The sequence below is a fragment of the Aegilops tauschii genome, chromosome 1 (assembly GCF_002575655.3).
Source record: "Aegilops tauschii subsp. strangulata cultivar AL8/78 chromosome 1, Aet v6.0, whole genome shotgun sequence".
In the NCBI taxonomy this organism is placed as follows: domain Eukaryota; kingdom Viridiplantae; phylum Streptophyta; class Magnoliopsida; order Poales; family Poaceae; genus Aegilops; species Aegilops tauschii.
This window is the reverse complement of record NC_053035.3, coordinates 27,020,220-27,047,167: the sequence shown is the minus strand read 5'-3', so window position 1 is coordinate 27,047,167 and position 26,948 is coordinate 27,020,220. Positions and strand designations below refer to the sequence as shown.

Below are 26,948 nucleotides of genomic sequence, written 5' to 3'. Positions count from 1 at the left end.
GTGATGTGTATCCTTTATGCATCTTATTTTTCTTAGTACGGCGGTAGCATTATAAGATGATCCCTCACTCAAATTTCAAGATTTAAGTGTTCTCCCTGAGTATGCACTGTTGCTACAGTTCGTCGTGCTGAGACACCACGTGATGATCGGGTGTGATAAGCTCTACGTTCACATACAACGGATGCAAGCCAGTTTTGCACACGCAAAATACTCGGGTTAAACTTGATGAGCCTAGCATATGCAGATATGGCCTCGGAACACTGAGACCGAAAGGTCGAACGTGAATCATATAGTAGATATGATCAACATAGAGATGTTCACCATTGAAAACTACTCCATCTCACGTGATGATCGGACATGGTTTAGTTGATATGGATCACGTGATCATTTAGATGACTAGAGGGATGTCTATCTAAGTGGGAGTTCTTTAATAATATAATTAATTGAACTTTAATTTATCATGAACTTAGTCCTGATAGTATTTGCATATCTATGTTGTAGATCAATAGCTTGCGATGTAGCACCCCGTTTTTCTATATGTTCCTAGAGAAAACTAAGTTGAAAGATGATAGTAGCTATGATGCGGACTGTGTCCGTGATCTGAGGATTATCCTCATTGCTGCATAGAAGAATTATGTCCTTGATGCACCGCTAGGTGACAGACCTATTGCACGAGCAGATGCTGACGTTATGACTATTTAGCAAAGCTCGGTGTGATGACTAATTGATAGTTTAGTGCGCCATGCTTTACGGCTTTAGAACCGGGACTTCAATAACGTTTTGAATGACACGGAGCATATAAGATGTTCCAATAGCTGAAATTGGTATTTTAGACTCACGCCCGAGTCAAGAGGTATGAGTCCTCTGACAAGTACTTTGCCTACAAGATGGAGGAGAATAGCTCAACCTGTGAGCATGTGCTCAGAATGTTTGAGTACTACAATCGATTGAATCAAGTGGGAGCTAATCTTCCTGATAAGATAGTGATTGACAGAGTTCTCTAATTACTATCACCAAGTTACTAGAACTTCGTGATGAACTATAATATTCAAGGGATAACAGAAACGATTCCCAAGCTCTTCGCGATGCTGAAATCGGCGAAGGTAGAAATCAAGAAAAAGCATCAAGTGTTGATAGTTGACAAGACCACTAGTTTAATGTAAAAGGGCAAAGGAAAATAAAGGGAACTTCAAGAAGAATGGCAAGCAAGTTACCACTCCCATGAAGAAGCCCAAAGGTAGAACTAAGCCTGAAATTGAGTGCTTCTACTGCAAAGGGAATGGTCACTGGAAGCGGAACTACCCCAAATACTTGGCGGATAAGAAGGATGGCAAAGTGAACAAAGGTATATTTGATATACAGATTATTGATGTGTACTTTACTAGTGTTCATATATAGCAAACCCTTGGTATTTGATACCGGTTCAGTTGCTAAGATTAGTAACTCGAAACAGGAGTTGCAAAATGAACAAAGACTATTTAAGGGCGAGGTGACGATGGGTGTTGGAAGTGATTCCAAGGTTGATAAGATCACCATCGCACACTCTCTATACCTTCGGGATTGGTGTTGGACCTAAATAAATGTTATTTGGTATTTGCGTTGAGCATGAATATGATTGGGTCATGTTTAGTGCAATACGGTTATTCATTTAAGTCAGAGAATAATTGTTGTTCTGTTTACATGAATAAAACCTTCTATGGTCTTACATCCAATGTAAATGGTTTACTGAATCTCGATCGTAGTGATACACATATTCATAATATTGAAGCCAAACGATGCAAGGTTAATAATGATAGTGCAACTTATTTGTGGCACTGCCGTTTAGGTCATATTGGTGTAAAGTGCATGAAGAAACTCCATGCTGATGGGCTTTTGGAATCACTTGATTATGAATCACTTGATGCTTGCAAACCATGCCGCATGGGCAAGATGACTAAGACTCTGTTCTCCGGAACAATGGAGCAAGCAACTGACTTATTGGAAATAATACATACCGATGTATGCAATCCGATGAGTGTTGAGGCTCGCAGCGGGTATCGTTATTTTCTAACCTTCACAGATGATTTGAGCAGATATAGGTATATCTACTTAATGAAACACAAGTCTTTAACATTTGAAAAAGTTCAAAGAATTTCATAGTGAAGTGGAGAATCATCGTAACAAGAAAATAAAGTTTCTACGATCTGATCGCGGAGGCAAATATTTGAGTTACGAGTTTGGCCTTCATTTAAAACAATGTGGAATAGTTTCACAACTCACGCCACCTGGAACACCATAGCGTAATGGTGTGTCCGAACGTCGTAATCATACTTTATTGGATATGGTGCGATCTATGATGTCTCTTACCGATTTACCACTATTGTTTTGGAGTTATTCATTAGAGATAGTTGCATTCACGTTAAATAGGGCACTATCTAAATCTGTTGAGGCGACACCGTATGAACTGTGGTTTGGCAAGAAACCTAAGTGTCGTTTCTTAAAGTTTGGGGCTGCGATGCTTATGTGAAAAAGCTTCAACCTGATAAGCTCGAACCCAAATCGGAGAAGTGCGTCTTCATAGGATACCAAAAAGAAACTATTGGGTACACCTTCTATCATAGATCTGAAGGCAAGATATTCGTTGCTAAGAATGGATCCTTTCTAGAGAAGGAGTTTCTCTCGAAAGAAGTGAGTGGGAGGAAAGTAGAACTTGATAAGGTAATTGTACCTTCTCCCGAATTGGAAAGTAGTTCATCACGGAAATCAGTTCAAGTGATTCCTACACCAATTAGTGAGGAAGCTAATGATGATGATCATGAAACTTCAGATCAAGTTACTACCGAACCTCGTAGGTCAACCAGAGTACGGTCCGCACCAGAGTTGTACGGTAATCCGGTTCTGGAAGTCATGTTACTAGACCATGATGATCCTACGAACTATGAGGAAGCGATGATGAGCCCAGATTCCGCAAAATGGCTTGAGGCCATGAAATCTGAGAAGGGATCTCTGTATGAGAACAAAGTGTGGACTTTGGTGGACTTGCCCGATGATCGGCAAGCCATTGAGATTAAATGGATCTTCAAGAGGAAGACGGACACTGATGGTAGTGTTACTATCTACAAAGCTCGAATTGTCGCAAAAGGTTTTCGACAAAGTTCAAGGTGTTGCCTACAATTAGATTTCTCACTCGTATCGATGCTTAAGTCTGTCCGAATCAAGTTAGCAATTGCCACATTTTATGAAATTTGGCAAATGGATGTCAAAACTGCATTCCTTAATGGATTCTTTAAGGAAGAGTTGTATATGATGCAACCAAAAGGTTTTGTCAATCCTAAAGGTGCTAACAATATGTGCAAGCTCCAGCGATCCAGCTATGGACTGGTGCAAGCATCTCGGAGTTGGAATATACGCTTTGATATGTTGATCAAAGCATATAGTTTTATACAGACTTGCGGTGAAGCCTATATTTACAAGAAAGTGAGTGGGAGCACTACAACCTTTCTGATAAGTATATGTGAATGACATGTTATTGATCGGAAATGATGTAGAATTTTCTCGAAAGCATAAAGGAGTATTTGAAAGGAGTTTTTTAAATGAAAAACCTCGGTGAAGCTGCTTACATATTAAGCATTAAGATCTATAGGGATAGATCGAGACGCTTGATAGGAATTTCACAAAGCACATGCCTTGATAAAGTTTTTTGAAGAAAGTTCAAAATGGATCAGTCAAAGAAAGAGTTCTTGCCTGTGTTACAAGGTGTGAAGTTGAGTAAGACTCAAAACCCGACCACAACAGAAGATAGAGAGATAACGAAAGTCATTCCCTATGCCTCAGCCATAGGTTCTATAAAGTATGTCATGTTGTGTGCCAGACCTATTGTATACCTTGCTATGCGTTTGGCAAGGGTGTACAATAGTGATCTAGGAGTAGATCACTGGACAGCGGTCAAAATTATCCTTAGAAGACTAAGGAAATATTTATTGGTTATGGAGGTAACAAAGAGTTCGTCGTAAAGAGTTACATTGATGCAAGCTTTTACACCGATCCATATGACTATGCGTCTCAATCTGGATACATATTGGAAGTGGGAGCAATTAGCTAGAGTAGCTCCGTGCATAGCATTGTAGACATAGAAATTTGCAAAATACTTACGGATCTGAATGTGGCAGACCCGTAGACTAAAACTTCTCTCACAAGCAAAACATGATCACACCTTATTACTCTTGGGTGTTAATCACATTAACGATGTGAACTAGATTATTGACTCTAGTAAACCCTTTGAGTGTTGGTCACATGGCGATGTGAACTATGGGTGTTAATCACATAATGATGTGAACTATTGGTGTTAAATCACATGGCGATGTGAACTAGATTATTGACTCTAGTGCAAGTGGGAGACTGAAGGAAATATGCCCTAGAGGCAATAATAAAGTTATTACTTATTTCCTTACATCATGATAAATGTTTATTATTCTTGCTAGAATTGTATTAACCGGAAACTTAGTACATGTGTGAATACATAGACAAAACAGAGTGTCCCTAGTATGCCTCTACTTGACTAACTTGTTTATCAAAGATAGTCATGTTTCCTGACTATAGACATGTGTTGTCATTTGATGAACGGCATCACATCATTAGGATAATGATGTGATGGACAAGACCCATCCGTTAGCTTGGCATGAATGATCGTTTAGTTTTATTTCTACTGCTTTCTTCATGACTTATACATGTTCCTCTGACTATGAGATTATGCAACTCCCGAATACCGGAGGAACACCTTGTGTGCTATCAAACGTCACAACGTAACTGGGTGATTATAAAGATGCTCTACAGGTGTCTCCGAAGGTGTTTGTCGAGTTGGCATAGATCGAGATTAGGATTTGTCACTCCATGTTTCGGAGAGGTATCTCTGGGCCCTCTCGGTAATGCACATCACTATAAGCCTTGCAAGCAATGTGACTAATGAGTTAGTCACGGGATGATGCATTACGGAACGAGTAAAGAGACTTGCCGGTAACAAGATTGAACTAGGTATGGTGATACCGACGATCGAATCTCGGGCAAGTAACATACCGATGACAAAGGGAACAACGTATGTTGTTATGCGGTTTGACCGATAAAGATCTTCGTAGAATATGTAGGAACCAATATGAGCATCCAGGTTCCGCTATTGGTTATTGACTGGAGAGGTGTCTCGGTCATGTATACATAGTTCTCGAACCCGTAGGATCCGCACGCTTAACGTTCAATGACGATTGGTATTATGACTTTATGTTATTTGATGTACCGAAGGTTGTTAGGAGTCCTGGATGAGATCACGAACATGACGAGGAGTCTCGAAATGTTCGAGACATAAAGAATGATATATTGGAAGGTTATATTCGGACACCGGAATGGTTCTGAAGTGTACTGGGTATTTTCCGGAGTACTGGGAGGTTACCGGAACCACCCGGAAGGTTAATGGGCCTTCATGGGCCCTAGTGGAAGAGAGGAGGCGGCGGCCAGGTGGAGGCGAACGCCCCCCAAGCCCAATCCGAATTGGGGTGGGGGCCAGCCCCCCTTTCCTTCTCTCCTTCTCCCCCTTCCTTCTTCTCCTACTTGGACTAGGAAAGGGGGAAACCTACTCCTACTAGGAGTAGGAACCCCCCCTTGGGTGCGCCTCTTGAGGCCGGCCCTCCTCCTCCTCCCCTCATTTATATACGGGGGAGGTGGGCACCCCATAGACACACAAGTTGATCTTTAGCCGTGTGCGGTGCCCCCCTCCACAGTTTTCCACCTCGGTCATATCGTCATAGTGCTTAGGCGAAGCCCTGCGCCGGTAACTTCATCAACACCGTCACCACGCCATCGTGCTGACGGAACTCTCCCTCGGGCTCAGCTAGATCTAGAGTTCGAGGGACGTCACCGAGCTGAACGTGTGCAGATCGCGGAGGTGCCGTGCGTTCGGTACTTGATCGGTTGGATTACGAAGACGTTCGATTACATCAACCGCGTTACTTAGCGCTTCCGCTTTCAGTCTATGAGGGTACGTGGACACACTCTCCCCGCTTGTTGCTATGCTTCTCCTAGATAGATCTTGCGTGATCGTAGGAATTTTTTTGAAATACTACGTTCCCCAATAGCATGATCTCTTATAGCCTCGTATTTCTTCTCCGATATTTGGGTTTTATTTGGCCAAGTTGATCTATTTATCTTGCAATGGGAAGAGGTGCCCGGTAGTGGGTTCGATCTTACGGTGCTTGATCCCAGTGACAGAAAGGGAAACAACACGTATGTATCGTTGCTATTAAGGATAAAATGATGAGATCTACATCTACGCAATAGATCAACAGATCTTGTCTACATCATGTCATCGTTCTTATTGCATTACTTCGTTTTTCCATGAACTTAATACACTAGATGCATGCTGGATAGCGGTCGATGTGTGGAGTAAGAGTAGTAGATGCAGGCAGGAGTCGGTCTACTAATCTTGGACGTGATGCCTATGTAATGATCATTGCCTAGATATCATCATAATTATTTGAAGTTCTATCAATTGCCCAACAATAATTTGTTTACCCACCGTTTGCAATTTTTCTCAAGAAAAGCCACTAGTGAAACCTATGGCCCCCGGGTCTTCTTTTTCATATATTTTCCTTTGCGATCTACTTTTTATTTGCTTTTATTTTTAGATATATTAAACCAAAAATACAAAAATACTTTGCTGCAATTTATTCTTATTTATTTTGTTTGGTGTTCGATCTATCAATCTACTACAATTTCCTCACGTCCGTTTTTCCTATTTTGTTTGGCAACCCCTTTAACACGTCGGGTTGCGAGGATTTGTTATCTGTGTGCATATGTTGTTTACGTTGTGTTGCTTGGTTCTCCTACTGGTTCGATAACCTTAGTTTCTTCACTGAGGGAAATACCTATCGTCGCTATGCTCCATCATCCCTTCCTCTTTGGGGAAATACCGACGTGATGGTGGACGCTCGCAGACAAGCACTTTCTGGCGCCACTACTAGGGAGTCATCAGGCGCTCGTGATGGTGGACGCTCGCAGCGGCGGGCACACAGAAGGGGATCGGGATTTTAGGGAATCAGCAGCATGTTGGAGAGGGCAGGGACCGGACTTATATGGTCAAACCGACTCAAAACCACGATCCATCCCCTTACAGGTGGGGCCACGGGCGCTGCTTAAAACCTCGATGAATCACAGGGCAGTAGATCGTGGGAGCTTAGTAACTGTACAGATTCGTCCAAACTAAAGGGGACCTTACTGTGGTCTATAATTGCTCAACAAAGGGAACCACGAAAGTTCAAATGGGTGAGCCACGATGGGCCACATGTCCGTCCTACGACAGGCCCATCCCACGAGGATAAAGACTTTTGCACGGGCACCCCTATTCCTCGCCTTTAGCGAGCGCAGAGGACCCTCGCTGAAGGGGGGACGTAAATGGGACGGCCCACCATCACGGCGGGCCACAACCTCCTTTTCTTCGTTTTCTGGGTTCGTTTTTTCTTTTTTCTTTTAAATATTGTTTATACTTTAAAATAATCTAAATGTATATATTGTAGAAAAAACATTCTATTGAAACATTTGAAAATGTTGAACAATTATTTGAAAAATCTTGAACAAGTATTTGAAAACTGTTGAGTAGCTATTTGAAAATTTTCGAAGAAGTATCTCTAAAAATGTTGATCATGTATATAAAAATGTTAATGAAGCGTTTGAAAAAATATTGAACAAGTATTTGAAATTTTTTGAACAAGTATTTGACAAAATGTTGGTTATGTATAAACAAATGTTGAACAAGTATTTGAATAATGTTGAACAAGTATTTGAAAATGTTGAATAAGTATTAAAAATGTTGAACAAGTATTTAAAAATGTTGATATATAAAAAATGTAGAACAAGTATTAGAAAATGTTGAATAAGTATTTAGAAAAGTTGAACAAGTATTCAAAAAAGTGAACATGTATTTGAAAAAATGTTGAATAATATTAAAATGTTGAACAAGTATGTAAAAAATGTTGAATAAGCGCTTCAACAATGTTGAACTTGTATAAAAAATGTTGATCACTTATCAAAAAATGTCTTTGACACATACAAAAATGTAGAGTGAAAACGGACACAAACATGAGAAAAAACAAAAAACAAAAAATGGAGAAGAAAAAAAAATGGAGAAGAAAAAAACAAACAGAAGAAACAGAATGCAAGAAAACAAAAAACGAAGAAACAAAATGCAAGAAAGAATGAAAAGAAAATGGAGAAGAAAAAAAATACAATAAACAAAAGAAAACAGAAAGAAAAAAAAAACCCGGCTAGAATAGCACTAAGTACGCCCTACAACTAATCACAGGCTGGACGGTAGGCGGAGTGGCTAGCAGCAGCCGAAGTCTCACATGAGAACAGGGATGGAAGCTTGGTTCTCCAATTTGTTCCTTGATATTTATTTTTAATTGCTATGCTCCCGCCAGCGGGCCGGCCCAATACAACGCACACGGACGAAACCTTCAGCGACTGTTACCTTCTCGCGTCGCTTAAGGCGATAAATAGTCGCCGCGGTTTTTCACTAGGTGACATCTCTCGGGCGATAGAAGTCCAGAATGCACTAATTTGATCTGCTGTCAGGTCTACAATTGTTGGGGCACATTGGCCGTAATTGCTTCCCCATCTGAATGCCGCGTGTATATATTAAAAAAAACAGATAAATGCCTCGAGATTTGTGACTCCTAATAATGGCCGTGCTCCTATAATTCGGAAATCACGGGCAGGCTAAACCTCTCGCTCTGACCGCGGCACCACGCGCTCTCAATTATCTGCACGGGTCAGTTCTCATGTGATGTTTTTTTGTCTAGCAGCCGAACGCTTCACATTCTGGCACCACGCGCTCTCAATTGTCTGCACGTGTCAGTCCTCATGTGATGTCTATTTGTCTAGCAGCCGAACGCTTCACATTCTTGCTCACCACCTCCTCCGCCAACTCAATCATATAGCACAAGGATGAAAATACCATTTTTAATATTTTCTAAGCTGGTGTGTGACCAGAAACAACCCTCACGACAATGTCTTTTCAGGAACCCACACGGCAATATTAATATTTATATGTAGCACCTTGATTGCACGACCTGAAAAAAGGGGCTCCTTATTTCACCGGAGAGCACTACAACTTAATCAGTTTTTTAGTACTCATACTATATATGGTACACCACGAATTCTATGTTTCAAACTGCAGCTACCAAACCACGGTCTTACAGATGTTCGTCTGCAAACGTATGACATGTGTCCGAATGGTTATTGGCAGATACTTGCAGCAACTTCTGGGATGTCGTCTGGCCTCTAAGAGAACATGGTCTAATCGCAAGTTGTGATAACATCTATCATGGTCATTATTACCAAATGTATATATCCAACTGTTAAAGGTATAATCTATTGTCGATTCCCCTCATTCCAAATAGCTATTTCTATACTTTGCCTACTCAATCCTCGCTAGAGTTGTTTTCTATGGAAGGTATGAGAAGTGAGTGACAAGGGAAAGCAAGTGCCAACATTTCTCGAATCCACTAGAGCAATGGCACCTGATATCCTCTTAGTACTTCTGATTTCGACTATGTACTATTCTTTGTTTGCCGTAGTACAACTTAAACCAATACAAAGCTTCTCTTTTGTGTTCTCTAATGTACCTACATGAGGAGAAATTTGTTTGGTAAAAGAAGCGAATGACTCTTCCATAGTAATTCTTCCGCAATACAATATGTATCATTTTTTTGCGGAAACAATATGTATCTTTAGCTAATTGAGAGATTGCACATACTACAATGTCTATGTGTTCTACCTCTCTTCAATGCAACTACTCAATCAGGAACCTAATGATCCTCATGATTGTTGTGGCCCTATGTAAACAGAGGAACATAGTGATCACCATCAGTCTTGCAGAGAAGAACGTTGCAAATTAGTAGTAATGATTTATGTTATAACTAGCTAAATGCCCGGGCTTTGCAATGTGGAATTACATATTCTAGTGGTTCAATACATCAATCTTGTTCAACATATACCATACACCCACCATATTCAATATTTTGGCTTGATTTAGTCATTTGACCTGAGTGTGGATAGGGGATAGCAAAGAAAGTTTTGAGTTAGTTAAGGTTTTGGTAAGATTTAATTTGATTTGGGTATGGGTAGGGGAAGGCAAATAAAATTTTGATTTAGTTGTGATGAGTTAATGCAGGACGTGGTTTTGGGAAAGTATCATTTTGGTTTAGAATATTCTAAATTACTCTATTTGATTTTTATTTTGTGCGGCATCAGTTGAGATTACAAAAAACATCAACAGGAAACCAAAGGGGGGAGGAGATGCGTGGAGGAAAAACCAAGGGAGGAGGTTAGGCGAACGTAACAACTCCCCTTTATTAGTAGAGAAAATATACGAAAAGCCAAAATTTAGCATGTGCCTACAGCTGGTAAGCATTTTTACAAACTAACATTCTAGCAAACCAACATTCTAGCAAACCAACATTCCATCTATGTTACCTCATACATCGCTGCCGACACCATGATCTGACTCAGGGAAGCAGAGGCAACCACCACGCCAACTATAAACTTCTTTGATCTTCTCCCAGTGATTTCTTGTGAGCCAAAGTACATACGTAGACAAAGTCATGAACAGGAGGGTGGCCGAAAAATTCCTTCTTGTTGTGGTTGTGTCTTTCATTGAGTAGCTACCTCAGCTCGATGCTACCAGTCCGTCAGTTGAGCATCGATGAGGTAATTAAAGGAAAGTCTGCACTATTAGTCGAACACCCCTTAAAGCAACCCGTTCCGAATGCGCTGAGCCCCCGACAGGATGGTCTGTCTTGTCTGTAGACGGCTCATTCCTCAAGGAAGACGGCTCGGTGGGCCGCGTTGCTGTGACCCGGCGGCTGGGATGACAAGGGTGTCCTAATTTTTGCGACACACAGACGTGTGCTTAGTACTGCCATGATGCACTAAGTATGAGATACATGAGATTATGGAGGGAATCGATCTCACTATCCGAATGATCGAACCTGCTGATGAAGCTCCAATTTGATTGTGTTTTTGCACTCTCGGCCATGATGGACGGCTCCTTAGACATGTATGCTTATGGCAATTTGGTTGCTGAGATCAAACACTTGATGGAAGCTTGTCTATTTACTCCAGTAAAAATTACTCGTGATTAAAGTAGGGTTGCACATTGCTTAGTGAACTTTTGGGGTAGCGGGAAAGCACTATGTGCTGGCTTAAAGACCCTCCTCTTTGTGTTGCTGAGCTTTTCATGGCATAAGCACAATTTTCACAGTGGCAATTATAATACACTATCAAAAACTAAGAGTGGCAAAAATGAACTGAAGTATTTTTGCATTTGCTACGGAATGACATTTGTGACACACTGTCAAAAGCCAAGAGTGGCAAAAGTGAGATGTCAAATTTTAGAGTGGCAAACGTGAGATGTCATGTTGTACAGAGGCACAAGTAAAATGGGCAAAAGCTACAGTTGCAAAAGTAAATTTTCACTCCAAAATGTTTGTCATATTAAAAAAATGTTCACGCATTTTATAAATATGTTCGTGACATTTTTAAAAAGTTTGCACATTGTAAAAAAAGTCTTGTACAGTTCAAAAAAAGTTCATGACAATTAAAAATATGTTCATGCATTTAAAAATATTTTCATCACATTGTTAGAAAAGTTTATAGAACTTAAAAACATGTTGGCATAATATAAAAAATGTGTGAAAACTTGATAGAAAAGCAAACAGAAAATATTCAAAATAAAACCGTTGAAACTAATAGAAAAAACACAGTAAATGTTTCCTAATTATAGAGGGCGGAGTTGGTGGTGAGTTAATACGTGTAACCAACAACCTTGATCAATAAAAAGTACACCCTTATTCACATGTGAGACCAACACAATAAAATATACACCCTTACACACTTGTGGGACTAACAACCTTTCAAGAGATATAGATAAACAAATATGCTTTTACTTACATGTGAGACCTAAAACAAATAAACAAGTATACTACTACTTTCATGTGAGACCAACACTTGCAGAATGAACAAATAAAAATAGTAAAAATGTGACTCCAACTCAAAATTACGCTCTTAAGCAGTTCGTAGTAGCGCACCGGCATTGTGCTAGTGTACACAAAAGGTTCTAAAGCTGGTTCATACCGGCATTGTGCTAGTCTACTAAGGGACACCGATTTATGCGAGACAATCTTCCATCTCTCGACAGGCGAGATAAAGCTTCCGGGGCCATACCCTAGCTAGCTAGCACGGGGAAGCTCATGATCTCCCCTGTCGACGGGAAACAAATACAACGGTGGCTGGCAGGCGCATTCCTATTCTTGTTCAAACGGTGAAATGTTGGAAATATGTCAGGATACAAGGGCATACTGAGAGACATGGATCAGGTACGATTGTACTTTAACAAATACTCCCTCCGTTCCAAAATAGATGACTCAACTTTGTACTAACTATAGTACAAAGTTGAGTCATCTATTTTGAAACGGAGGAAGTACATTGCTGGAAGCTCCATTGTATCTCCATTAGGTAGCGAAACGAAGGTCAGCGGTAAAACTGAACTTGTTGCATTAGCTGTCGCGAAATTTGAAGCAAGTGTTGTATCTTTGGCTTAATTCGATATAGATACCGATGCAGATATCAAATTCAACGGAAATAAACTAAGATATCGGACTTTATTAAGCTTGCTTGCATCACTGGATGGTAATGGGAAGATCAGTGATCGCCTCCCAGATGGTCGAGTTGTCAGTGGTCAATGGGTGGTTGGTGTATTATCATTCACATTATAATATCATTGTTCTCAGGGTCAAGTATTTGCATGGTCGAGAATAGATCATGTACAACTGATTCGTGATCATGGCACGGAGCTTGAGTCTAGTACTGAGGTACTAGCTATTTGGCGTCGTTTCAGTTCATAGATAATAATTAATGGCGAAGAGTGGGCACCTGTTTGGCACTCCAAATGGAGCATTCCACATGCTTATGTTCAACGCGTGTGAACTTACTGCTGCAAGGATTGAAGGTCCCTCATTGATTTAGATGGGAAATTTGTTGGCATGAACCACTATGGTAGTCAAAGAACTGCCGACCTTCCAATAAAGTGATTCCTCCCTGCCTTCCCAGGGACACAATTCTAAATAAAATGCATGGAGCATTCTGGGGTATTCAGACTTGGGATTAATCAAAGGTGCGATGAACTGATGATACAACAATTATTTTTTCGAAACGGAGGCAAAAGATTTGGCTGATCTATTAAATAAGGGAGAATAGAGTTTATAGAGTGTTACAAAACCAGCACATAAAGCAATGGCATACCAATTACTCGCGCAATACAACAAGCCCTAGTTTCTTTGCACCCGCCGGTAACCCAAAGCTTAGCCTCTTCAACGATTGCTTTTAGGAGGATTGGCGGCGGCGCACCTCTTGTGGCGGAAGACAAGGGCGTTTCTCTCGTTCCATATTGTCCAGGAGACGAGCACTGTGAGAGAGGCAAAGGCACGTCTATGGGGTTATGAATGTCGGTTCGCTTGTCCCACCACTCCATAACGGACTCCTCCAGGTGCCACGAGGTGGTGTCAATATGCACAAGGCCAAATTCCTGGATGACCAACTTCCATAGCCGAATGGTGAAGGGACACTTGTAGAAGAGGTGAGCGCCTGACTCGCCGTCCCTTCTACAGAGGGGGCAAAGACCGCAGTTTGCCCAGCCGCGCTTCTCCAGACGGTTGGCAGTCCGGATCCGGTTTTGCAAAGCCAACCGAGCAAAGAATTTGACTTTTGGCGGGGCCCAAGCTTTCGAAACCATGCGGTCTAACGGTGATAGTGTCAATCCAAGGAATTGGGCCCTATATGCAGTGGCCGCCGAATAGTTCCCGTCGTTGGAGTGCTTCCAAACAATGTTGTCCTCTGCCTCGTCGTCGAGGTGGAAATCATGAAGAAGCATCCAGAGGGTGAAGAATTTGCATATGTGGGCGGAGATGATGAAGTCACGACCAATCTTAAAGATCCAAGCATTTTCATTCAGGGCCTCCCTTACTTTCCAAAATTATTTTGGAGGCCTGAAAGATTAAAGGGGCAATGTCCTTAGGCTTCCGCCCAAGGAGCCACGGAGTGTCCCAAAAAGGCGTTTTGGCACCATTGCCAATGGTGATGGTCGTCGAGGCGTAGAAGAAATCAAGGTCCTCCTCCATGCAAGGGTTGCCAAGGCCACCCAGAGCTTGCGTGGGTCCTTCCATTCATACCATGGCCATCTTAGTCGCAAAGCACGGGCAAACTTATGATGATACAACATAAAGTAGCACGAGAAAGAAGGAATCTTACAGCCGGTAACTTGTATTTGGAGGGTTTTTTTTGAGAGAACGTCGGCCTTTATTAATCAAGCAAACAGATTACACAGATTCTCCCGGATGCAATCCGAAGCAGAATGAAAAACACAAGGACTCACAGAGTTCAGACTAGATCTAGCTAGAACATGAGCTAAAATATTATAATGCCGACGAACATGCATAAAAGAGACCGAAGACAAAGATCGACAGGCCATCTTGATATCAGCGATGATCGAACCCACCATGGAACGGTCCTGGATCGAAGACTGAATCCTTTGAACCACCGAGAGGCAGTCAGACTGAAAGATCACTCGGCCATATTTCTGCTCGCCCGCCAGCCGCACCGCCCGCCGGAGTGCAAAGGCCTCAGCCAACTCTAGGGATGAGACACCAGGCAAAGGTTCGGAAGCAGCCGCCACACACTCGCCAGAATGATCCTGTACCACCACGCCCGCCGCAGAAGAAGCACTGCGGAGGAGACCGCAGCGTCAAACGACACCAAAAGCGTACCATGCGGTGGCGGAGTCCAACAGAAACCAGACCCCGAAGATTCACGCCTAGAGGCAGCAGCAGGCTTGAAGAGGTGCTGGAAGATCATATCCACATAAGCTCTCGACCTCGCAGCAGTCCGCTTTGGATGAGGGGGATCCGGTTCGTTGCGAGCAGCATTACAGGCTTCCCAGATGTGCCATAATGTGACCGTGATGACAGAGATGTCCCTGTTGGAACTCCAGCCAATCAGATCCAAAATCCACTTCTTTGGAGAGGTGAAAGAGGAGCGACGCAGCTTGAGACCAAATACATCCTTCTCCTCCCAGACTAATCTTGCATGGACACAAAAGAGCAACGCATGCTCAATACCTTCAGCCCGGCCACAGAACACACAATCCATCCTCGTTGGGACATGGCGTCGCTGCAGTTGATCTCCCGATGGCAAACAATTATGAGCAAATCTCCACAGCAAGATTTTCATTTTGTTCAGAACCTTTTAACACTGGCCAGATTGGCTACAAGACGACATGTATATGGTATTTTTAACGGTGATATGTGGACCCTTAGTAGGCCGGCCCACTACTAGTATGTCACCTTCTCTACTTTTGTTAACTTCATGAGTTATTTGCTTTGTTCTTTTTTCTTCTTTTGCCTTTTTTCCTTTTGTTTATATTTTGTTTCTTTTAAAAATTCTAAATGGATATATTCCAAAAATTCATTTCATCAAATTTTTGAAAGTGTTCACTGCACATTTACAAATGTTCATGCGGTGTAAACCAAATGTTTCGGCAACAATTAGAAAATATTAATAGCATCAAAAAACCAAAAAACCTGTTTTTGACCCTCAATTTTTGACCACCTTGCATATGTCACGCATCGATCGACGCAACAGCCGTGCGTGGCCCAAAATAAAGAGGCATCGAGGGCAACCACAACACACATTACATGAGCGAGTGACCAACCTTAGAGCTAGTGTCCACTCCCGCCTACGGCGGTTGGGCGGCGGGATAGCTGACAACGGAAGTAATGGAGGCTAGACAGGCCTTAGTTCGTGTCTGCAGGCGCTTGCATAGCCGGCAGTTGAGCAGTAGCGGCGCGGCGGCGCTGCTAGTGGCCGGTGTTGAGTGACAGGGTGACATTGCGGTTCCCACCTTAATTTTATTTCCGTCCTCCGCCACTGTGTATATGGTCCATACTTTGTAAAAGCAATTTTGATGGTGATATGTGGACCCTTTGGCTGTGATTTGACTCCTAACTCGAGAAATCGCATCTCCGATAAAATTACGGGGCACCCTACAAAGCATATGTAGTGAACCGCCAAACTTATGTATTCTTGTCTAGAAACTAATAATAAGCTAACTATATTTTTTTAAAATTACTTCAAAACTGTGCTAAGTGTGCATGAATTAATATGGATCGGAAAGAGTACTAGATTTGTTACGAGAAATACTTGTATCAATGACTGCTATACATAGTACTGGTTTTTCAGGAGAGCTATCAGAACGGAGATATGCGTCCATTCGGTATATGAAATATGTATGGATGAGCGGGTCAGATTGAACAAATATCAACAGTAGTGCACTTGTATCCATGACTATGGTCTCGCATGACAAATATGTGCGGATCAGATACGACAGACATGGTAGTCATGTACGAGTCACACCCATGCATCTACCTCGAGTCCGAGAGATTCATCCGTGGTGTGGCGTGTAGCATCGCTCGAAGATGTTCGTGTAAAGATTGCCGCAGTTTACCGTTCTGCTGCATTGTTCCGCCAGCACAGCCGCCCTCCTGTTTCGCGGATCATTTGAAGAGTAGGAATACACCCATCTTGGAAGCTCGCGGACTCTCTTCCTGTCCTTATTGGACTATCTTGCAGACGCCTGTCTGCCGATGGACAGCATGTGACTCTGTTCTATTAATTCCTGATTCCTCTCATTCTCATTAGTTAAGGTTCTACGCTTCATGAGCTTCCTACTATTCACACTTTCTCGCAGATATCTAGATGTATTTCTGTGAAAGAACATGAAAAACGAGAACTGAGAATGACAATAACGATGGCTTGCTCCCTTTTATTCCCCGAATGCCCAGTACTCATTGATTACACCACCAAGGGCGCCTCCCCGCGATAGCCAGGTCATCACCTAGCGACTGGGCGTGAGAAGAAGAAATAATTAACTGGGCCAGCGATTGGATGACGCGGTTTGTTTTGCAGCTTGTTGCCATTGGCCCACGTAGCAGGTTGCCTCCCGAAGAAAACCCACACACACGACCTCTCTCTTTTCATCTCCTCGGGCCCCTTGCCCCCTTCCTGCGGCTCCGCCACCGCTGCCCTCCAAATCCACCGCACGACTGCAGAGGGCTAGCCCTCCCGCGCCGGCAACATACCTCCGCCTCCTGGTCTTCTCTATCTCGCCACTGGATCGGCTGGCTGTGGCTAGGGAAGGCGGCGGGGCCGACGTCGAGAGTGAAGGCAGGTTTGTGGGAACTCATCGATCCGGTCAGTGGAGCGCATCTTCCCTTCGTCGCGGCTGCTGTTCTATTGGGGTGCTTGCCATCCTTGGGTGGTGATGCTCATCCACCCTGGCATGTAAGTTGTGTTCCATCCATCCCCATCCCTCTCGTGTTTATGTTGTCTGATTGAATGATTAGGGCGATTTCATGATTGTGGGAGATTTCTTGCTCTTCTGAGCTTGTGGAAGTGGCTACTTGTGGAGGTTGATTGATTTGGTTGGTTCGTTGCCAGGAGAGTGACGGTTAGGAGATATGTTCTTGTTTTTGGTACATGTTCACATACTGACATAATAATATAATGTGATAAATTCAGTTCGTCTTTTTAAATAGGCAATATGTTCTTTTTTGATTTCTCTACAAGATCTCAGATAGTCAACTATCATCATTCTTAAATCAAAGGGAAGATTGTGATCCTCGCAGTCCTCATAATGAATTTAAAACAGGAAAACTGTAACCTGAAGCTTTGAGTTTTATCACCTGACCTTTTCTGTTGATAATGAACACCAGGCTATAAATCTTCACGTTTCTTTCTTGTTTAAGCTTGCCGGTCGATCTGACAAGCTCGTCGAGTATGTCGCCCTCCTCCTCGTCCGCTTCCTCCACATCCTCTAGCACCTGCATGCACGCCCCCCACGTCAGCGAATTCATACGTCTGGTCTACTTATGATATCCACATACCATCTTTTCGACGATATGCCCATACAGATTGTTTGGATCTGTTTCTACTATACAGGTGCATCAGTGCTACAAGCCAGCACGGCTGCTTTCTATTCTTCTTTACTTTCCTTTCTTTTGTCTTTGCCTATTGACATTGCGTTATTCATGTGCTGCCCAATTAGTTTTGCAGGTGCTTAATCTTGGTGTGGATTGAGGCATCACAATTTTGTTTGGCTAGGGTGTGCAGGTACCTGCGCTAGGCCCTCGTTTCTTTTACTTAAGTTTTTTTTAGATGTCTCTCATTTAGTTTGATGGTATGCCCAGATTGTTTGATGTCACTTGGGTTCAGGGTTGCTGTATTGGGAAAAAATAAAGGATGACGCATGACACAATTTAGGTGTACATTTATTTCATAGATTAGATAGAGCTGTATATCGGTGATGCGTTATGACTGGTTTGCTGCATCTGTAGTTACAGAGTAGGGCGCACCTCTTCGTCAGCCATCATTTGGTGCTTCCCACGGTGTCTCTTTTTGTTTTCATTGATGCTGCACAGAAGCTGCTGACCTATCTCTGTTTTCTTTCTTGGTTGGATTTACAGACCAGGACACACATAATGGTGAGCCCCTTGGTCATCAACTGATCCATCACCGAGGTATGTATTCACCACAGAATCTGATCATATGCATTCTCCTTATAATCTAGAGATTATAGTTCTTCAGAATAACTGTGTTATCGAGCCGCGAGGCGCCGCTTGCTGTTAGACTAGCTAGAGTATGCGAGGATGACTTTGGCATATGGATGTTGTTGTTCCAAGTTGAATTTCAAAGATACTTGAGAGGAATTTCACCAGTTCCTGGGATAATTTGATATTTTGACGTGCTTTGTTAACTCTGTATATGTGTTTAGGTCGTAAGTCTGATGATTTCGTAGTTATCATCCTCCTTTGAGGGCGGTGCTTATGTTAGACATTTTTGGGATGTCACCCTCTGTATTTCGTGGGGAAAGAGAGAAGGAACAGAGATTAATGGATTATGACTGCGGTTATTAGTTTGGGTGGGTTGGATGTTTCACATATTTGGTGTTTTTGGTCCTGGATTGTGAAATATTTATTTTGTTGAATGTTTTCCCTTGTACTGGATTATGTTATCACATGAAACGTACTGCTTGGAGCAAAGCATGGCTGCTTGCAGCACTCTGTATACCTTCTGTTGACTCTCCATTTCATTCTACTACAGTTAAATTCTGCGATCCAACAAATGTGTCTTCGTTTCAGAAAATAAGCAGTGCATCGTACCATTGTAGCACATTTACCTATAGCTCATTGTCTATGCCATTCTTAGTATAATATAAAGGGAAATAATCAACTGTTAGATGAACTAGAATATGTATTCTGGACACAATCTCTCCGTGCAGATCTTTTTTTGTTGAGTTGTAAAGCTATTGTCTGATTTTATTGTTCTTTTCACCCTTGATGTATAAAGGATATTTAATTTGTAAGATTTCTAAGATATCCCATTAGTAACACTAGTAGAAAAAGGGCCTAATGTTCAGCTCATTAGTGCCGGTTCCAACGGCTAGGCGGGCGGCGCTCATTAGTCCCGGTTCATGGCGAATCTTTAGTACCGGTTCGTGCCACGAACCGGGATCCCGGTTCGTGGCACGAACCAGGACTAGAGATGCACCTTTAGTCCCGGTTTGTATAACCAACTGGGACTAAAGATATCACTATATATAGTGCTTCGTCCAGGCCGAGCCGAAGCGCTCTGTTTTAATCCCGTCCTCTCTGTTTTTCTTCCCCACATCTAGTTGAAATTCTTCACGATAGTGGCGTTGTGGTAGAATCCTCATCGGAGGATATCATCTCGTTAGTTCGCACGAGGGAAGATGCTCAGGCGGCTCTTGCTGCTGCTGCCGCTCGGTGCGCGACAGAGCAGGAAGTGGCCGGGCAGGTCGTAGCACCAGTAGAGGCTGGCGCGGACCAAATGCCCAATGAGGGGGACGAGGCTGGGGTAGCCTTGGACGTCCCTTCTTCCAGCCGGGTGGCATGGAAGAGAGCGGCCAAAGCAGTGAGCTCCCGTGGAGTTCGCCTTCGCAATCGTATCTTATAATGCGTTATATATTCTGGAATATCCGCGGATGCAGCCATGGGGGGCGGCGGACGCAACTTAGAGAGTATATGGCCAAAGAGCATATCAATTTTGTAGTGTTGCAGGAAACGATCAAAGCCGACTTCACATATAGAGATCTCCTCGCGTACGACCCCCTGCAACGTTTCGATTGGTTCTGGACCTCCTTCTCTGGCCATTCGGGTGGTCTCCTTATGGGTTGTAATCGTGATATTTGTGATGTAATCCTGTGGGAGCCCGGTGTTTTCTTTATCGCTGCAACTGTTCGTCATCGTGTCTCTGGTGTTACTTGGGTGATTGTGAGCGTTTATGGGCCAGCTGACCAGGCAAGATTGGCGGATTTCTTGGGGGAGATCACGACCCTGGTTGGGGCTGAAAGAGCGGCTAATCTGCCACTGGTAGTGGGTGGAGATTTTAATTTTATCCGCTCGGGGGCGGACAAAAACAACGGCAACATTGACTGGGCTAGGGTGTCCCTTTTCAATAATGCGACCGCGGCTGCCGCGCTGCGTGAAATTGCGAGGACAGGTGCGAGATTCACGTGGACTAACAAATAGTGTGCGCCTGTCCGTTGTGTCCTCGATCGTGTTTTCTGTACTAGCGACTGGGAGGTGCTCTTTCCCTTATGTACCCTAGTTGCTGAGACGCGCATTGGTTCCGACCACGTCCCTCTAATTCTCTCATCTGGGGAGGACAGTGCGCGTCGCAGTAGAAGATTCTTCTTCGAGACTGCTTGGTTCGAGGCCGAGGGGTTCACCTAGTTGGTCTCTGACCGCTGGGCCCTGATAGGGAATCGACTTGGGCATCAACGAGGACCAGTAGATTTCTGGTGCTCCGCAGCTGTGACCTTGCGGGCCTTCCTTCGGGGTTGGGGGGCTAACCATGGCAGGGAATCTAAAAGGGAAAAGGAACGGCTAGTTGAGGAAATCACGATACTTGATGCGCAGGCTGACGCCAGACCTTTTTCCGGAGAGGAATGGGAGCATAGATATTCTCTAGAAAATCAAATCTTGGCAATCCTGAGAGCTGAGGAGGAATATTGGCGCCGTAGGGGCGGTGTCAAGTGGGTCACGAAAGGCGATGCTAATACTGGCTACTTCCATGCTTACGCCAACGGCCGGAAGCGCAAGAGCTCTATTCTGAGACTGCATCAGAGAACGGGCTCTTAGTGACCCAAAGTGAAATTGTGAGTCATATCTACGATTTTTCATTGGGCTGTTGGGAACGGCCGAAGAGAAACGACTTAGCCTCCGGGAGGATTTTTGGGATCCTACGGAGAAAGTATCTCAGCAAGAAAACGATGCCCTCGCATTATCTTTCCTGCCACAAGAAATTGACAAGGCTCTTGCTGATATGAAGAACGATACGGCCCCAGGACCGGACGGATGGCCGGTTGAGTTCTTCAAGAAGTTCTGGCCTGTCCTTACGGACTTATTTCATGCGATCATGAACGGCTTCGCCCTAGGCACGGTAGACTTAGCCCGCCTCAATTACGGTGCTATTTGTCTGATCCCTATGGTTAAAGGGGAGGGCGCCATTAAGCTGTTCCATCCCATCACTCTCATTTACGTGCCCTTCAAGTTGTGCGCAAAAGCTTACGCCACTAGGTTGGCTCCGGTAGCACAGCGTGTTATTCTTAAGAGACAAACTGCTTTTCTCAAGGGGAGAAATATTCCCGAAGGCCCGAGATAGCACTCTTGGAAATTATCCATGAGCTTAAACTCACTAGAAGGCAGGGTGTAATCCTTAATTAAGCTAGACTTTGAAAAAGCATACGACCGCGTAAACTGGGAGTTTGTGCGGGAGGTCCTCCTCAAAAAGGGTTTTGAGGCTGGATTTGTGCACCATATCATGCACTTGATATCTGGAGGGCACACCGCAGTTATAGTCAATGGAGAAATGGGGAATTTTTTCCGCAATAAGAAAGGGTTACGACAGGGAGACCCCATATCCCCGCTCATTTTTAACTTTGTGGTGGATGCCTTGCTGGCTATGATAGCTAAGGCCAGGGCGGCAGGTCACATCAGGGGGTTGGTTCCTCACCTCATCCCTGAAGGGGTGACCCACCTCCAATATGCCGACGACACTTTGATGTTGTTTGAACCAGACGATCACAACATAGCTTCTGTTAACCTTCTGTTACTTGCCTTCGAGATCCTTTCAGGACCTAAAATTAATTTCCTGAAAAGCGAGGTCATCACCATAGGGATGGATGACCAAGAGAACACGCGAGTAGCCAACATGCTTAATTATAAGCTAGGGAGCTTTCCAATTAAGTATCTTGGACTTCCGATCTTGCACCGGAAGTTATCCATCCTAGAGTGGGAGCCACTATATGGGAAGGTGGCAATCAGAGTTAGTCTGTGGCGTGGGAGATTTATGTCCTCTGCCGCTCAGCTAATCCTTACAAACTCGAGCCTCTCCTCCCTCCCTCTATTTACTATGGGGATGTTGTTATTAGCAGACGGCGTTCACGCCAGGCTTGATACACCTCAATCTCGGTTCTTTTGGAAAGGAACCGGCACCAAGCACAAATACCACCTTGTTAAATGGGTTGTGGTGTGTAGGCGAAAAAAATTCAGTGGATTGGGTATCAGTAACTCAAAACTTATGAACGTGGTACTACTTACCAAATGGTGGTGGCGTCTGGCCCAAAACAAGTCGGGACTCTGGGCGTAGCTTCTAAAAGTGAAATATTTCCCTAACGGTAACCCTTTCACGGCTTCCCCGTCCGGATCCATGTTTTGGAATGAGATCCAAGCGGCGCGTCCCGCCTTTGCGGTTGGGGCCAAGTTACGGATCAACAACGGCGAATCCACTCGGTTCTGGCTTGACTGTTGGCTGGGACCCGTCCCCCTTTGGCAGAGCCATACCCATCTCTATCAGGTTGCCACAAATGTCAATATATTGGTGGGGGAGGCTCTAATTTCCTCACCACCCGTGATTCATGTCTTGCGGGCCCTCACTAATATCGAACGAGAGTCATGGGACGACTTGGTTCAAAAAATTGGTGACTACCGACTTGGCTTGGGAGCTGACTCGGTGGAATGGAGTCTGACCGCCTCCAAAAAGTTTTCGGTTAAATCTCTATATAGCAAACTCACTGAGGGGAGTGCGCTGGACATAGCAAGGGGCCTATTGAAGGCAGAACAACCACTGAAGATAAAAATCTTCATGTAGCAAATGTTTAGAAATAGGTTACCCATGTCCGGCCGATGGGTCGTGAACGGTGTGCGGTCTTGAAGAAGACGCAAACCATGTGTTTTTTAGGTGCTACCTAGCCAAGTTCGTCTGGAGTGCGGTTAGGGATGCGTTCCACACGGACTGGAACCCCTCATTGGGTGCTGACTTGCTAACTTTGATCAAAACGCAAAAGGGGTCCAGCTCTAGGATAGCTTGGCGATGCGTAGGGGCGCTATTGTGGGCTTTGTGGACGACTCGTAACAAAATTACGATTGACAAGAAATTCCCTAACCATCCCGCTGATGTGATCTTCAAATGCCACCTATTTTTACAGACGTGGATACCACTGGAAAAGGAGCGCGATGTTGAGTGCATGATGGAGGCCATGACGCATATCAAGAAGACTCAGACGCTGGCCAGGCAAGAATCGACGCACGGATGAGATGCTTTTGGGAAAGCCTTCTTCTGGTGAGGCCTTAAGTGGGCTGGTTTGGTACCTTGTTAGTTATGTTTAAGCCTGCGTGCTTCTGGACTATGTGTATGCGCTGCTGTTCGTGCGGACCAGTTTATCTTCGTTCTATTTAGTTTTTCTCTGAACCTTGTTTGAATGCTGTCAAGTGGCTTTATTAATTTAAAGCCGGACGCTCCTAGCATCTTCGTTCCAAAAAAAAAAGTCATCGGTCTGTGCGTTCATCCGAATCCACGCGCCTCCCATCTCTGCCATTCTAACGATTTGGGTAGAGTATGTGCGCAGGACTACTTCTAGTTAATTTTCTTTTTTGGATCTGCAGATTTTTTTCTATCGGTGATCTGGTTGGGGAGGGCGTAATTGCCCTCTAGATGGTTGTGGAATATTTTTCTCCAGCCCAATATTTTTTTCTTTTTATCTATAATGTGGAAGTTTCTTTTTCTTTTCTTTAACTACGTATGGACATCCTTTTCTTCAACTAGATGGTTGTGGAGTCCCCATGGACGTGGCAGATCTTTTTTACTGTATATATATATATATATATATATATATATATATATATATATATATATATATATATATATATATATATATAAATAGACTCAAGATGGAGCATTCTGGGATATTCAGACTCGGGATTGAACAAAGGGGTGATGATACAACAGAAAGTAGCACGAGAAAGAAGGAATCTTATACAGCCGGTAACATGTATTTGAAAGGTTTCTAGGATAACTTAAAAGCCAACGGTTTAACGCTGACCAGATTGGCTACAAGACGACATGTATATGGTCAAAACTTTATAAAAGCAATTTTGATGGTGATATGTGGACCATTCGGCTGTAATTTGACTCCCAACTCGAGAAATCGCATCTCCGGTAAAAAATTATGGCGCGCCTTACGAAGCATATGTAGTGAACCGTCAAACTTATGTATTCTTGTCTGCATATTAATAATAAGTTGACTATATTTTTAAATAAAAATATTACTACTAGACTTGCTATGAGACATACTACTAGTTTTTTTGGAGAGCTATCAAAACGGAGATGCATGCATTTGGTATAACAAATATGTATGGATGAGCGGGTCAGATCGAACAAATAGGACATCAGCAGTCGTGCACTTGTATCCGTGACTGTGGTCTTGCATAACAAATATGTGTAGATCAGATAGACAAACATAGTTGTCGTGATGCAAAAGGCCAAAAGACATCACTAATATAACTCTAACAACATCCATCTACCTAGAGTCGTCTAGCGTCACGCGAAGATGTCAATGCGATGTTTGCCGCAGTTTGCTGCGCCACTGCGTCATTCCACCAGCACGGCTGCCCTCCTTTTCTTGAATCATTTGCAAGAGTAAAACTGCATGCATCTTGGAAGCTCGCGCACTCTCTTGCTGTCTTTATGAGACTATCTTGCAGACGCTCGTCTGTTGATGGACGGCATGTCACTCTGTTCTATTAATTCTTGATTCCTCTCATTCCCATCAGTTAAGGTTCCACACTTTGCGAGCTTCCTTCTATTCATCCTATCTTGTAGATCTCTATAGAAGGAACGTGGAAAGCCAGAACTACGAATGAAACTCACGATGGCTTGCTCCCTTTTATTACCTGAATGCCCAGTCCTCACTGACTGCACCACCAAACTGCACTGAGTTAGTAGAGAGGATTTGCCACACTTTATTGATTGCATTACTCAACAGAGTTACATTGTACATATAGGCCGAGCTCCCAACGACTCCCGTAAAGCTGGGCACGCAGGCCCTGTACGAGGAGTGCAGATCGTGATCCAAGAAAATAGGGATCGGTACAACAGGCATTTACAAGAGTACGTTACATCCAAACGGTGACTCCACCCGGTTGGACGTTCAGGCTAGACCGAAAATCATCAAAAAGTGTTGTAGGCAAGCCTTTGGTGAACAAATCAGCGTATTAGGAGCCAAACGGTGCATGAAGGACACACACCACTAGTGCAGAACCGGGCTATAGTCCCGGTTCGTAAGGCCCTTTAGTGTCGGTTCTGGAACCGGCACTAAAGGGTGGGAACTAAAAGCCCCCCCTTTAGTCCCGGTTCAACACGAATCGGGATCAAAGGCCCACCACGTGGCACGAGCACGCGCTGGGGGGCTGGGGGCTTTTAGTCCTGGTTGGTTACACCTACCGGGACTAAAAGGTTTAGGGGTTTTTGGTTTATGGTTTATTTTTTCTTTAATTTTGTGTTTTTCATTTAATTCTTTTTCATTTGCTGGTATTTTACGATACTACATATTGTACACGTTATGCACACACACAGACATATATATACACTAGCAAAAGAGCCCGTGCGTTGCAACGGGAGAAAATAAGTTGACATGCTTTGCTGCGAAGCAAATGTCAATTGTCCCTATTAGGTTGGCATGGTAAGGAATAAGTTTGATGATGACAAAAATGATGGATCAATTAACAATAGAACTCTTTGGGGCGCTAGTCCAGAACATGGGACATAATCCTAGTCAACTAATCGGGTGAACAACTCTATATTTAGATTAGAGTACTGATAATAAAAGTAACGCACACATAGTGCTTATTTTGATTTACTGACATCAGACAATAAAAATGTTTATACATTGTCCAACGCGAAAGCAAGTATGCTTCTTCGTGTGCTAATCGTGAAATCCTTGTCGTATAGATGTTATATGTTCCTGTTATGTTGCGATATATGTAGGATTGAATCTTTGCTTAGTCTGTTGTGCCTCAATTCACGGTTAGATGTAATTTGATCTATTCTATCTTCTGCGTATTTTCTTTTTTCGTGCGCATTCTTTTGCCCTCGTGAGATTTTTCAAGACTGTGTTGATAAAAAATAAATTGGTTAGATTCTGCATCATAATTAGAGCATAGGTAACTACTCATAAATTAATTTAATTACACTGCACATAAGCATTAGAACATATGTTTTGTTTAAATAATAGTAATGTTTTACTTCTTCCATGTACTCCTTTTTAAAACTGTGGATCATTTTGGCTTGAAGTTCATGTTTTTTTGATAAACGGCTTGAAGTTCAAGTTGATATCTGCTGTTAGAGAATAGTTTAGACAAACATAACAAAATTGAGCCTGACAAAAAAAAATATTTAGCATCAAATCGGGCAACGTGCATGTTCGGAGAACAAATACATGCATGCACGCGTGATGG

General features: G+C 43.3%; 1 long non-coding RNA gene across 1 annotated transcript; it reads left to right on the top strand.

Moving 5' to 3' along the window:
• Positions 1-17,028: 17,028 nt before the first annotated feature.
• Positions 17,029-19,419, top strand: LOC120966967 (uncharacterized). The gene is made up of 3 exons (XR_005761033.1): positions 17,029-18,072; positions 18,187-18,243; positions 18,597-19,419. It is a non-coding gene; the product is annotated as an uncharacterized lncRNA (long non-coding RNA).
• Positions 19,420-26,948: the final 7,529 nt, after the last annotated feature.